General features: G+C 42.9%; 1 pseudogene; it reads left to right on the top strand.

The window, feature by feature from the left end:
- Positions 1 to 2262: 2262 nt before the first annotated feature.
- Positions 2263 to 5828, top strand: LOC117975418 (60 kDa heat shock protein, mitochondrial-like; annotated as a pseudogene).
- Positions 5829 to 11931: the final 6103 nt, after the last annotated feature.

The following is an 11931-nucleotide window of genomic DNA, read 5'->3' as shown; positions in this document are numbered from 1 at the left end:
CACTGCAAGCTCCACCTCCCGGGTTCATGCCATTCTCCTGCCTCAGCCTCCCAAGTAGCTGGGACTACAGGCGCCCGCCACCACGCCTGGCTAATTTTTGTATTTTTAGTAGAGACGGGGTTTCACCGTGTTAGCCAGGATGGTCTTGATCTCCTGATCTCATGATCTGCCCGCCTCGGCCTCCCAAAGTGCTGGGATTACAGGCGTGAGCCACTGTGCCCGGCCAATTTTTGAACATTTAATTAGCTTTGCATTCCTGGAATAAATCCCACTTGGTCATGGGGTATAAACCTTTTTTATTTTATGTATTTTATTTTATTTTATAACTTATTTTACTTTTAAAAGACAGGTTCTCACCATGTTGTCCAGCCTGGTCTCAAACTCCTGGGCTCAAGTGATCCTCCCACTTTGTCCTCCCAAAATCTTGGGATTACAGGTGTGAGCCACCGCTCCTGGCCTAAACCTTTTATTTTTTTTTGAGATGGAGTCTCACTCTGTCACCTAGGCTAGAGTGCAGTGGCACGATCTCAACTCACTGCAACCTCCACCTCCCAGGTTCAAGTGATTCTCATGCCTCAGCCTCCCCAGTAGCTGGGATTACAGATGGGTGGCACCATGCCTGGCTAATTTTTGTATTTTTAGTAGAGATGGGGTTTCACCATGTCAGCCAGGCTGGTCTCGACTCCTGACTTCATGTGATCTGCCCACCTCGGCCTCCCAAAGTGCTGGGATTTCAGGTGTGAGCCACCGTGCCTGGCTGCCTAAAGCTTTTTTGTTTTCTTTTTCTCTTCTCCTTCCTTCCTTCTTCCTTCTTCTTCTTCTCCTCCTCCTCCTCTTCCTCCTCCTCCTCCTCCTCCTTCTCCTCCTCCTTTTCTTCTTCTCTCTCTCTCTCTTCTTTCTTTCGAGATGGAGTTTCACTCTGTTGCCCAGGCTGGAGTGCAGTGGTGCAACCTCAGCTCACTGCAGCCTCCGCCTCCCGGGTTTGAGCGACTCTCATGCCTCAGCCTCCCAAGTAGCTGAGATTACAGGCATGCCCACCATGCCCAGCTAATGTTTTTTCTATTTAGTAGAAAAAGGGTTTCATCATGTTGGTCAGTCTGGTCTCAAACTCCTGACCTCAAATCATCCACCTGCCTCGGCCTCCCAAAGTGCAGGGATTACAGGCGTGAGCCACCATGCCTGGCCCACCTTTTTAAAAAAATATGTTTCTGGGACCGGGTGTGGTGGCTCACGCCTGTAATCCCAGTACTTTGGGAGGCCGAGGCAGGCGGATCACCAGGTCAGGAGTTCAAGACCAGCCTGGCCAACGTGGTGAAACCCCGTATCTACTAAAAATACAAAAAATCAGCCAGGCGTTGTGGCGTGCACCTGTAATCCCAGCTACTCGGGAGGCTGAGGCAGGAGAAACGCTTGAACCCGGGAGGCGGAGGTTGCAGTGAGCTGAGATTGCGCCACTGCCCTCCAGCCTGGGCGACAGAGCGAGATTCCATCACAAAAAGAAAAAAAGAAATAAGGAACAACAAAAGAGCACCACTTTGCAACCTTTAATAAAGCAGTTGATCAAGGCAATAATTATCAAAGGCTGCTAAAACCATTATATTAAAAATTGATTGTGTATCACAAGAAAGGAAAACTATATACCAATATCTCTTATGAATATAGATGTTAAAAAAAAAAACCTTAACAAATTATTAGCAAACTGAATTCAGAAACCTTTTTTTTTTTTTTTTTGGCCGAGTCTTGCTCTGTCGCTCAGGCTGGAATGCAATGGCAGGATCTCCACTCACGGCAACATCCACCTCCCAGGTTCAAGCAAGTCTCCTGCCTCAGCCTCCCGAATAGCTGGGATTACAGGCACGTGCCCCCACACCTGGCTGATTTTTTGTATTTTTAGTAGAGACGGGGTTTCACCATGTTGGCCAGGCTGGTCTCGAACTCCTGACCTTGTGATCCACCTGCCTCGGCCTCCCAAAGTGCTGGGATTACAGGCGTGAGCCACTGCACCCAGCCTATTCCTTATTTCTTTATTATTTTGTATTCATCTATAAAGGAGGATTTTCTTCCTCAACCACTTGGTTATTCTGAGAAACAATTCATATAGAAAAGGCAGGCTATATATTCAACTTGTTTTCCTTTACTTGCTAGTTTTAGGAATAGTAAGTTGAGTATGTAATATCCTCTTAAAGATGATCAATTAGGGTTTTGAAAAATTATTGTGAACTTACGGATTTTATTAAATTTGGCGTGTTTACATTCTTTGTAGTTATTCTTTTTGATGCTCAAACTGTACCATCTTTGGACAATAGCAACCCACTGAAGTTGATTCTTTTTAAATATTATTCATTTAATTTTTGACTTTTTTCAATAGAGACTGTGTTTCCCAGGCTGGTCTTGAACTCCTGGGCTCAAGCAGACCTCCTGCCTCAGCCTCCTAAAGTGCTAGGATTAGAGGTGTGAGCCCCCATGCCCAGCTTCTAAAGTTGATTCTTGAATCCTTTTGACATACCCCCAGTAGTCTTTGATAGCTTTCTTGCTTACTGCTGTGAAGATGCCTTATATGTACTGTCTCTTTTTATTGTTGCCATTGTATCTTTCGGATCTGTTCCTACAAGTCGGACTGTTGGGTTGAAGGGTAAATACACATATAATTTTGGTAGATAGTGGGAAAGGTGTTATTTTATTTTGTCTTTTCACAAGCAACATATGAAAGTGCCCTCCCCGCCTTTTTGTTTATTTGTTTGTTTGTTTGTTTGTAGAGACAGGGTTTCGCTCTGTTGCTTATGCTGGAGTGCAGGGGTATGATCTTGGCTCACTGCAGCCTCAAGCTATCCTCCCACCTCACCCTTCTGAGTAGCTAGGACTACAGGCATATGCCACCGTGCCTGGCTTATTTAAAAACATTTTCTTTTTTTTTTTTTTAGAGAAGGGGTGTTGCTATATTCCCCAGGCTGAAAGTACCTTTTAACCCACAGTCTCACCAACAGTTTGTTGTAAGCTTCTGGATTTTTGCCAGTCTGGCAGGTGAGAAATGGTATCTCCGTGTAGTTTTGTTTTTGTTTTTGTTTTTGAGACGGAGTCTCGCTCTGTCACCCAGGCTGGAGTGCACTGGCGAGATCTCCGCTCACTGCAAGCTCCGCCTCCCGGGTTCATGCCATTCTCCTGCCTCAGCCTCCCGAGTAGCTGGGACTACAGGCGTCCGCCACCACGCCCGGCTAATTTTTTTTGTATTTTTTACTAGAGACAGGGTTTCACCGTGTTAGCTAGGATGGTCTCGATCTCCTGACCTTGTGATCCGCCCGCCTTGGCCTCCCAAAGTGCTGGGATTACAGGCGTGAGCCACCACGCCCGGCCTACTCCGTGTAGTTTTAATGTGAGCATATTTTTATGTTCAAAATCACATTTTAATAAGTTGGTGATAGCAAACCTGCATTAACATTTAAAGAAGGCAGGCCAAGCATGGTGGCTCATGTTTGTAATCCCAGCACTTTGTAAGGCCAAGGCGGGAGAATCACTTGGGTGCAGAAGTTTGAGACCAGCCTGGGCAACATAGTGAGACCCCATCTCTATAAAAATTTTTAGCCCTCACTCGCCGCCGACGACCTGTCTCGCTGCGTGCACGCCCTGCCGCCGCCCCGCAGAAATGCTTCGGTTACCCACAGTCTTTCGCCAGATGAGACTGGTGTCCAGGGTGCTGGCTCCTCATCTCACTGGGGCTTATGCCAAAGATGTAAAATTTGGTGCAGATGCCCGAGCCTTAATGCTTCAAGGTATAGACCTTTTAGCCAATGCTGTAGCCCTTACAATGGGGCCAAAGGGAAGAAGAACAGTGATTATTGAGCAGAGCTGGGGAAGTCCCAAAGTAACAAAAGATGGTGTGACTGTTGCAAAGTCAATTGACTTAAAGGATAAATATAAAAACATTGGAGCTAAACTTGTTCAAGATGTTGCCAATAACACAAATGAAGAGACTGGGGATGGCACTACCACTGCCACTGTACTGGCACGCTCTATAGCCAAGGAAGGCATCGAGAAGATTAGCAAAGGTGCTAATCCAGTGGAAATCAGGAGAGGTGTGATGTTAGTTGTTGATGCTGTAATTGCTGAACTTAAAAAGCAGTCTAAACCTGTGACCACCCCTAAAGAAATTGCACAGGTTGCTACAATTTCTGCAAACGGAGACAAAGAAATTGGCAATATCTCTGATGCAATGAAAAAGGTTGGAAGAAAGGGTGTCATCACAGTAAAGGATGGAAAAACACTGAATGATGAATTAGAAATTATTGAAGGCATAAAGTTTGATCGAGGCTATATTTCTCCATACTTTATTAATACATCAAAAGGTCAGAAATGTGAATTCCAGGATACCTATGTTCTGTTGAGCGAAAAGAAAATTTCTAGTGTCCAGTCCGTTGTACCTGCTCTTGAAATTGCCAATGCTCACCGTAAGCCTTTGGTCATACTCGCTGAAGACGTTGATGGAGAAGCTCTAAGTACACTCGTCTTGAATAGGCTAAAGGTTGGTCTTCAGGTTGTGGCAATCAAGGCTCCAGGGTTTGGTGACAATAGAAAGAACCAGCTTAAAGATATGGCAATTGCTACTGGTAGTGCAGTGTTTGGAGAAGAGGGGTTGACCCTAAATCTTGAAGATGTTCAGCCTCATGACTTAGGAAACGTTGGAGAGGTCATTGTGACCAAAGATGATGCCACGCTCTTAAAAGGAAAAGGTGACAAGGCTCAAATTGAAAAACGTATTCAAGAAATCATTGAGCAGTTAGATGTCACAACTAGTGAATATGAAAAGGAAAAACTGAATGAACGGCTGGCAAAACTTTCAGATGTAGTAGCTGTGCTGAAGGTTGGTGGGACAAGTGATGTTGAAGTGAATGAAAAGAAAGACAGAGTTCGGATGCCCTTAATGCTACAAGAGCTGCTGTTGAAGAAGGCTTTGTATTGGGAGGGGGTTGTGCCCTGCTTCGATGCATTCTAGCCTTGGACTCATTGACTCCAGCTAATGAAGATCAAAAAATTGGTACAGAAATTATTAAAGAACACTCAAAATTCCAGCAATGACCATTGCTAAGAATGCAGGTGTTGAAGGATCTTCGATAGTTGAGAAAATTACGCAAATTTCCTCAGAAGCTGGTTATGATGCTATGGTTGGAGATTTTGTGAATATGGTGGAAAAATGAATTATTGACCCAACAAAGGTTGTGAGAACTGCTTTATTGGATGCTGCTGGTGTGACCTCTCTGTTAACTACAGCAGAAGTTGTAGTCACAGAAATTCCTAAAGAAGAGAAGGACCCTGGAATGGGTGCAATGGGTGGAATGGGAGGTGGTATGGGAAGTGGCATGTTCTAACTCCTAGACTAGTGCTTTATCTTTATTAGTGAACTGTGACAGGAAGCCCAAGGCAGTGTTCCTCACCAATAACTTCAGAGAAGTCAGTTGGAGAAAAATGAAGAAAAAGGCTGGCTGAAAATCACTATAACCATCAGTTACTGGTTTCAGTTGACAAAATATATAATGGTTTACTGCTGTCATTGTCCATGCCTACAGATAATTTATTTTGTATTTTTGAATAAAAAACATTTGTACATTCCTGATACTGGGTACAAGAGCCATGTACCAATGTATGGCTTTCAACTTAAATCACTGAGGCATTTTTACTACTATTCTGTTAAAATCAGGATTTTAGTGCTTGCCACCACCAGATGAGAAGTTAAGCAGCCTTTCTGTGGAGAGTGAGAATAATTGTGTACAAAGTAGAGAAATATCCAATTATGTGACAACCTTTGTGTAATAAAAATTTGTTTAAAGTTAAAAAAATTTGTTTTAATTAGTGAGGCATGGTGGCATGTGCCTGTAGTCCCAGCTACTCAGGAGGGAGGATCAGTTGAGCCCAGGATGTCAAGGCTGCAGCGAGGCATAATCAAGGCACTTCACTCCAGCCTGGGCGACAGAGCAAGACCCTATCTCAAAAAAAAAAAAAAAAAAAAAAGAAGTTTGTCTTTAGCAATCTAAAATTTGACAAGTTTGCTTTGACTCTCTAGCTGCAGGTTCATACCCAAGTTTATAGTAAAACATAAGATGGATTTGTTATATTCAACATGGTGTAGTAAATATCAAATATAGGTGAAAAATATATTTCATATTCGTAAAATACTATATAATAAAGTACTTTTATATAGTAAAATACTATATATTAAACAAAGTACTTTATAGTCACCTGATCTGACTGCCTTGATAATCCCTGAGAGATAAGCAGGACTGATACTTATTAGATGCCCATTAAACAGAGTAGTATATTAAGAAGTGTACAGATACTACTTATATGCCCATTTTGTAGAAGAGGAAACTGATGTTTTAAGAATGTGACTTTCCAGTTTAACACAGCAAGTGGGTGCCCAGTTTGTCAGCACATATACTAACATAGCAAGCAGTAGAGCTGGGTTTGAATTTCAAACTTCTGATCTACCCACTACAAATTCTATACTTTCTTTTCCCAGTATTTGCTAAAGGAGACACAACCCATTTTACCCAGGAGGTGGCAGTGTTTCTCTTACTGTTATATTTATTGGGCGCTCACTTTCCCACTGAAGGTGAAATACTTAAAAAGTGAAAATTGTATTCTTTCAGTGAATAATCTCGAGTTAAATTATGTTTAGCTGTTAATGATAATAAGATTAGTAAAGTTGGTGCCTGCCTTCTAGGAGTTGACAATCTAGGAGCAAGAGGTGGAGGCGGAACTGTGAAGCAGAGTCCAAAATAGCCTAAAAAGGCCGGCTGTCGTGGCTCACACCTGTAATCCCAGCACTTTGGGAGGCTGAGGCAGGCAGATTACTTGAGGTCAGGAGTTCGAGACCAGCCTGGCCAACATGGCAAAACCCCATCTCTACTAAAAATACAAAAATTAGCCGGGCATGGTAGCATGCACCTGTAATCCCAGCTACTGGGGAGGCTGAGGCAGGAGAATTGCTTGCACCTGGGAGGCAGAGGCTGCATGAGTCGAGATTGTGCTGCTGCACTCCAGCCTGGGCAACAGAGCAATATTCTGTCTCAAAAAAAGAAAATAGCCTATGAAAATTTCAAACAAAGTGTTATAGGAATACAAATTTGTAATGGAGCTCTTGATGTGATGTCTTTAATGGCAGTTTAACTTTAGTCCACAGGTGGGAGTGGGCTTACTCTACTGTTAGGAGACACAGGTAAGTTCAAGCTCTCTGACTTCCAAGACACAAAAATAGGCAATAAAAAAAAATCAGGCCAGGCATGGTGGCTCATACCTGTAATCCCAGCACTTTGGAAGGCTGAGGCAAGAGGATCTCCCTTAAGGCCATGAGTTTGAGACTAGCCTGGGCAACATATTGAGAACCCTGTCTCTATAACAAATTTAAAAATTAGCCAGGCCTGGTGGCATGTGCCTATAGTCCTCGCTATTTGTTGGGGGGTGGTGCTGAGGCAGGAGGATCGCTAGAGGACCGTGTCTCAAAAAACAAAAAGAGAAAAAAAGAAAACAATATACTGTAAACATAAAAGGAAAAGCTCCTAGATGTTCTAATGTGCCATTCCATCACTGCCAGCACTACTTTGACCTTTTTTTTTTTTCTTTGAGATGGAGTCTCGCTCTGTTGCCCAGGCTGGAGTGCAGTGGTGAGATCTTGGCTCACTGCAAGCTCTGCCTTCTGGGTTCCCACCATTCTCCTGCCTCAGCCTCCCGAGTAGCTGGGACTACAGGTGCCCACCACCACGCCCGGCTCATTTTTTTTGTATTGTTAGTAGAGACGGGGTTTCACCGTGTTAGCCAGGATGGTCTCGATCTCCTGACCTCATGATCCACCCACCTCAGCCTCCCAAAGTGCTGGGATTACAGGTGTGAGCCACTGCGCCCAGTCTTACCATTTTTAATTAGTAACATTTTTTTCAGATGTAAGTTTTGTGTTCTGAGACAGTCCATTTATTCATTTAACAAATATTTTAAAATTTTAAATTAGCCAGGTCCTGGTGAATGCTAAGGATATAATGGTGTACAAAACAGTCACAGTCTCTGTCTTCATCAAGCTTATGCTTCTGGTGAAGGCTGCTCATGACTAGTGACCTTATAACTAATGTATATTTATATTTTAACAATTACTTTTTCAGCACCATATGAACAGGAAAAATAGAAAAACAATTATTTCTTACATTCAAATCTCTCTCTCTCTCTCTCTTTTTTTTTGAGACAGAGTCTCACTCTGTTGCCCAGGCTAGAGTGCAGTAGCACAATCTCGGCTCACTGCAACCTCTGCCTCTGGGTTCAAGTGATTCTCCTGCAGCAGACTCCCGAGTAGCTGGGACTACAGGGCCACACCACCACGCCCGGCTAATTTTTTGTATTTTTAGTAGAGATAGGGTTTCACCATGTTGGCCAGGCTGGTCTTGAACTTCTGACCTCAAGTGATCTGCCTGACTCTGCCTCCCAAAGTGCTGGGATTACAGGTGTGAGCCACTGTGCCCAGCCCTTACATTCAAATCTTATGTTTCACCTGAGAGTTTTAGGATATGGTCCTAATTATCTGGAAATCAGATTTCAAGCAAATTATCTTCTAAATATATAGTGAATCAAAACTCAGGTAGAATCTTCATTAGGAGTGCTTCTCAGCAAATGTGGTTTTCAACAAACCTCTTGCTGTTTGTGTTGTAAGTTTATCCCTAGAAATATTACCCAGTGTGTAGGTTAAGAATAAGTCAGAATATTGAATATGACTACTACTTGAGGTAAGGGGCTGGCTTGAGGAAAATAGTTGAATCTTTCACTTCTGGATTCCTAGGATTATTCCTTTATTATTTCTGACCCCAAAGTACATATTTACTGGAATTTTTAATTTTACGGGCAAATAGAAAGGATAGAATTGAGTCAAGAAATCTGAATTCTGGCCAGGAGCAGTGGCTCACAGCTATAATCCCAACACTTTGGGAGGTCAAGGAGGGCAGATCACCTGAGGTTAGGAGTTTGAGACCAGCCTGGCCAACATGGTGAAACCCCGTCTCTACTAAAAACACAAAAATTAGCCAGGCATGGTGACATGTGCCTGTAATCCCAGCTGCTCCAGAGGCTGAGGCAGGGGAATTGTTGAACCCGGGAGGCAGAGGTTGCAGTGAGCCGAGATCGCGCCATTGCACTCCAGCCTGGGCAACAGAGTGAGACTCCATCTCAAAAAAAGAAAAAAAAAAAGAGGAAGAAATCTGGATTCTGGTGTCACTTATGCTGCTATTTGACCCCTATGACCTTGTGTAAGTGAGCTTGCCTCTCTGGGATTTGTTTTTTTAATCTGAAAATGAGAGAGGACAAGGGGAAGGAACTATCCAATTAATTACTGTTTTGGCTCATTATCATCCCCGCAGTCTCATACTTCTTGCAATATTTAGATTTAACCATATGAAATTGCTAGTATTCAATGATATGAAAAGATTAAGATTTGACCTATGGAGACAGCAGTTTCATTTGATTCAGCCTAATTGTTGAATCAGTTGTGGGCCCTATTGGGATCATCTGAGTTGTTTATTTTAGGGATAGATGAGGCCAAGGCCAAGCAAAACTAATGCCTCAGGTGTGAAGGAAACACACATTTAGAGAATATATCTTTCTGGTAGATGATAAAATAAAAATAAAAAGAGAATACAATGAATACCACCATATAATCAATGTAGTATATTCTGGGTTACATAGAATTCATTCTAGTCTTTTCTTTCTACAATATGCTAATTTTCTAGCCCAGTGATTCTAAATGATTTGGTTCCTGTATTCCTTCAGCATCTGGCAAAGGAAAAGTCCATTTGACAATTTTATTAGAATATTCTCTGTAGCAATGTTTGTCCAGGAATATCTGTTGCTAAAGGAGAAGAGAGCCTGTTAGCACTGATATTCAGGTGTGAAAGAAATAATTCTTCAGAGCTGTCTTTTTCCTTGTTTGCCAGTGAGGTAAGTCAAAGAGGTAAAAAGACAAACTTTTCCAATTTTTTGTTTTAGACCAATTTTGTCATTCCATCCTACATCAGAAGGGGTCACGGCTAAGCTTTGCTTTATTGTTTGATGTAGCTCATTAACATTTCTTGCCTAAGGAAACTGGTATGTTCAATAAACTGTTTTTGTTTGTTTGTTTGTTTTGTTTTGTTTTGTTTTTTACTTTTCCCTAAGACATAATCTCATCTTTTTTACCAGGAAATAAACTCAGCTTTTTTTTTTTTTTTTTTGAGACAGAGTCTCACTCTGTTGCCCAGGCTGGAGTGCAGTGGCATGATCTCAGCTCACTGCAACCTCTGCCTCCCAGGTTCAAGCGATTCTCCTGCCTCAGTCTCCCAAGTAGCTGGGATTACAGGCGTGTGCCACCACGCCTGGCTAATTTTTGTATTTTTAGTAGAGACAGGGTTTCACTATGTTGACTAGGCTGGTCTCGAGCTCCTCACCTCAAGTGATCCGCCCGCCTCGGCCTCCCAAAGTGCCAGGATTACAGGCATGAGCCACCGCGCCTGGCCAATAAACTCAACTTTTTGGACTATTTCCATTACATAGCCTTTTGGACACAAAAGTTAATCAGTGGAATGAGAAGATAATCCACAGGGAGTATTTATACCTAGGGAAAAATGTTTCTTTGGCTCTAATATACCTTGTTCAGGTCTCTTAGCCACAATCAGAGTCTCACACGCAAACTGACCTGTCTCATTGCTTTCAACCACATATACCACACCAGCCTGTCTCCATTGGAATGTCTGGCTAGGGTCCAGCACATCTACAGGCAATACATTCTTCTGAATTCTCCACTCTGATATGGAGGGGCCAATAGAGGCATGCAAACATTTTTCTTTCTTTTTCTTTTTCTTTTATTTTGAGACAGGATCTCACTTTGGTTGCCTGGGCTGGAGTACAGTGGCGCCATCTCAGCTCACTGCAGCCTCGACCTCCCAGGCTCAGGTGGCTCTCCCAACTCAGCCTCCTGAGGAGTTGGGACTACAGATATGCACTACCATGCCTGGCTAGTTTTTTGTATTTTTAGCAGAAATGGGGTTTTGCCATGTTGCCCACATTGGTCTTGAACTCCTGGACTGAAGCAATCTGCCCACCTCAGCCTCCCAAAGTGCTGGGACATTTTTCAGCTACATTTTGGGGTTGATCTAGCCCCTACTCCTTCACCTTGGACACTTGTTTAAAAGAGTTGTTTTTCTGGAGAAATCACAAACAAGCCTATATTGAATCAGGTACAAATGTCTCTTCCCCAAAGAAGTTACAGATAACTCTCATTTTGCTTTTTTTCCCTTCAAAACAATTCCTGAGTGCTGGGTTCATGAGAACCAAGAATTAGAGAGGCATTGACTAAATCTGGAAAAATGTGGGCAATGTAATGGGCAAAGCAGAAGGGCGTCAAAGTAAATACACTGGAGGAAGTAGGATTCTTCCTCCTCCCGTATACTTCCTGAATCTAACCACAGAACACCATTACCTTCCCCATCATTTCCACAGAATTCCATAACTCCTTTACAAATATACTCACCTGTAATGCCAGAAGTTTTGGAGACTGAGGTGGGCAAATTGCTTGAGCTGAGGAATTCAAGACCAGCCTGGGCAACATGACAAAACCCCATCTCTACCAAAAAAAAAAAAAAAAAAAAAAATTACAAAAGTTAGCCAGGTGTGGTGGTGCATGCCTGTAGTCCTAGCTACAGGGTGGGGAGGGGTGGGATGGGTGCGAGGATCACCTGAACCTGGGGAAGTCAAAGCTGCCTGTTGTGAGCCGTGATTGTGCTACTGCACTCCAGCCTAGGTGACAGAGTGAGACCCTGTCATAAAAAAAAATATATGTTTATAATACATATACTCACCAGAATGAAGGATTTAGTTTCCAGTTTTGTTGGTGCTCTTTAACATAATACACCTTTGGCATCAGTTTGCATATCC

The sequence above is a fragment of the Pan paniscus genome, chromosome 10, assembly GCF_029289425.2.
Source record: "Pan paniscus chromosome 10, NHGRI_mPanPan1-v2.0_pri, whole genome shotgun sequence".
Taxonomy (NCBI): Eukaryota; Metazoa; Chordata; class Mammalia; order Primates; family Hominidae; genus Pan; species Pan paniscus.
The sequence above is the reverse complement of the archived record's forward strand: the minus strand, read 5'-3'. Positions and strand labels throughout refer to the sequence as shown.